Source organism: Hippocampus comes, unplaced genomic scaffold, assembly GCF_001891065.2.
Source record: "Hippocampus comes isolate QL1 unplaced genomic scaffold, H_comes_QL1_v1.1 scaffold108, whole genome shotgun sequence".
Classification (NCBI taxonomy): Eukaryota; Metazoa; Chordata; class Actinopteri; order Syngnathiformes; family Syngnathidae; genus Hippocampus; species Hippocampus comes.
This window is the reverse complement of record NW_017805071.1, coordinates 894,335-897,691: the sequence shown is the minus strand read 5'-3', so window position 1 is coordinate 897,691 and position 3,357 is coordinate 894,335.

Sequence of the window (3,357 nt, the reverse complement as noted above, 5' to 3'; positions counted from 1 at the left end):
CGCCCTTGTTCAAATGGCAGATATAATCTTGTATTTAAAAAAAAAAAAAAAAAAAAAAGACAAGACTTGTGCTGGGCACGTACATCGAGGGCTTTGGCTTAATATTGGTGAACCCTATATTTATACTCGAGTCGTTTAATAACAGGTTGAAAAAAAAACGTTTTTTTTTTTATGTTAACAATTATAACTTATTTTTACACTTGTGAGACAATTAGACTTGTATAACTTAAGACATTGTTTTGACTAGTATGAAAGGTAATGGGTTACATTGTTGATGGTGTCGTCAACTGGCCTTCTTTCCAATGGGAACATTTGTTTCACACTCAACAACTCAAATCGATTTTGAAACTTCTCTTCTACTTCGCATTATTGCTCTGCAATCACCCACAATTTCAGAGGGAATTGCATTTTCAACGAGATTAGACAATTAGACTTGTATAACTTAAGACATTGTTTTGACTAGTATGAAAGGTAATGGGTTACATTGTTGATGGTTGTCGTCAACTGGCCTTTTTTCCAATGGGAACATTTGTTTCATACTCAACAACTCAAATCGATTTTGAAAGTTCTCTTCCACTTCGCATTATTGCTCTGCAATCACCCACAATTTCAGAGGGAATTGCATTTTCAACGAGATTACGCAACTTTCCGACTGGACCTCTTACACCTCTCTCTCTGATTGGCTGCTCACACTTACACAAGCTAACGCAAAAGCGTGTTACACAAGTGCAAGGGAGAGTGAACATGCGTGTGACCGACAGGAAGGCCTCGCATCAGGAATAGATTCAAACATCCAGAGTTGCAAGTGTCTTAAAGAAGCTCCCCCGTACCGCAGCGTAGATATTTTCCTTGTCGAAAGCGCCGCAAACCACCGACATTCAAAATAGCCGCGGCCTCAAATACATCCATGGTGAACGTGACTGATGAGAAAACGACATACCACCCCGAGCCAAGAATATGTTACTATTGTCAAACGTATCATCATGCGACCGGAAGCAGAAAGACTCATCACTGGAGACGTCAAACGTGATGTTGCTTTAGTTTTGCCCGGCAGGGGGGTCACTCTTGCGCAACTCGGGACCCATCACACATCTTTAAATCTGTTTATTTTTTGGGGGGGAGTCATCTGCGACCAAATTAGCGACATGGTCAAGTTAAGACATGGAGCGTTGTGTTGATGAACTATTTCAGGTTTTAAGTAAACCTCAGCGGCATCCTTTTTAAGGAGGTCTGGTGTATTCTTAGATGCACTGCACGTCCATGTAGAGTTTCTACGTTGCATGTGTGACTTTTTTTTTACATGTGTAAAAAGGCTGTAATTGGGATGCTTGTGTGCGTGAGTGCACGTGATGGTGGGGACTGGGTGGCAGGCCGATGGTCCCACCCTGACTGGTAAAGTCATATAGGAAAAGCAGACCCCCTATTAGTGAGACCAAATCAGAGAGAGGAAAGGAGAGTGAGTGAGGTATGGAAATAAAACGAGAAAGGAGGTGTTGGGCTAAAAATGGCAGTGCTGTGCATGTTGTATGGATGCTGCATCTCAACACACATTGACACACACACACACACACACACACACACTAGGGAGAACATGCACTCTCCACGCAAGGCCAGACTCCGAACTTGAGACTGTGAGGCGCACATGCAAACCACTTTACACGGTGCTGTCGTTCTCTTTTTTGACCTCTCTAATTACAACAACCAAACTTGCTGTGCCCTTGCCGCAATCTGTGGGGGCATCAAATGCAGACACGCTCTGCAACAATAAACAAGCCGCCTTTCCACATGACCGCAGTCCACCGCCCTCTGAAAAGTTGGTTTGTTGGACTTTACATTAAAATCAAAGAGCGGAGAGGGTGGGAAAAAAATGCACTTGTGCAAGATTGTGTACAGTGGAGCCTCAAAGGTCAACATACTCCTGGAATTGGATGAGCATTTCCGACAAAAACGTGCCTCTAAAGTCATACACAGCTCACATGGTACAGCGGTGCATCATGAGGGACACAGATGATTTTTTTTTTTCCTTCAACTTGCAAGCGAAAACTTTTCAAAAAATCAGCACTGTGTGGAGGCAGTGAATTCAACTCACTTCTCAATAAGCAGCAGTTTGGCATTTTTCAAAAAAAGCTATTTAATGCCACCCAAGGTTACTGTGAAACTAAACATGAAAATAAAAGAATGACTCATTGTTTTTTTTAATGCCCACATTAGCTTAAAGCTAACACCTAATGGAAAATGCCATTGACGGGATAACACTTGGTATTGACAGTCACAGTGTTGAACCCTTTATACAACTGATATTTGAACACGTATGGTGGAGCAACAACAACACGTAAACAGACAATAACACAATAGAGGGATATCTTCAGTCTACAGAAGTTTACGAAGTCACAGTAGTTGGGAAACTATTCTTTTTTCATGTCCGTAAAAATTTATGACTATCGCATTATGTAAGCATGACGGATTAAGTCACCTTGCCCCAACCTTTTCAATGGTGTTTAACTTCTTTTTACACTTACACGCCTCTGAAAGTCACCTGCCTTCAACAAGCCTCTTTTTCCACTTAAACGCTGCCCGTCCATCATGACTTTTTATCATCCAGTAGTTCACTTCTTTTTCAAGGTAGCATTTCGTCTTTGGAATGTTAAAAAGCGAAATGCGTGCAAAACAGTTCAAGGTTCATAAAGTCATGGAACTTGACTGGCCTCCAGAGTCCCGACCTCAACCAAATATATCACCTTTGGGACGAATTAGAGCAGTGACCAGAGTCGGGCCTTCTTGTGCAACATTGATGTCTGTTCATTTTGCAAATGTGCCTCATAGATGATGATTAAAGTAAGAATATATCAATCACGAGTTTCCAAGATCATCAGTTTTGAATTGTGGCCTATACAAAAAAAATGGTCATGTGCAAGTACTAGTTATTAATTAGTATGCCTTCTCCTCCCACTAATTGAGTCCATACCTTTTAACAGGAGTATATTGTACATTAACAGGAGTAACCGGTTCATTTATTGCTTTTCAGACTCAGACGTGCACATAAAAGTCACAGGAGTAATAACGCAGCCATTAAGTGCCATTTGTGGCAAAACAGACACCTTTTTTTCCTTTCATTCCTCCCGTTGTGCTTTTCCCACACATCGCAAAAAATCCACGGGTATCACCAAAACAGTGTTCTCTTATGCTGTGATTTTGGTGTTAAGAATGAACTGAATGCATAGGAATGTTGTATTCCGGTTGGGCGTGGGGGCATTCTTTTGACTGAATGAGATGAGGAAGACGTGGAAATTTAGCATGTGAAACACTGCCACCTAGCGGAAACAAGAAACATCACAAGGAAATTCCTGAAAGTGAACA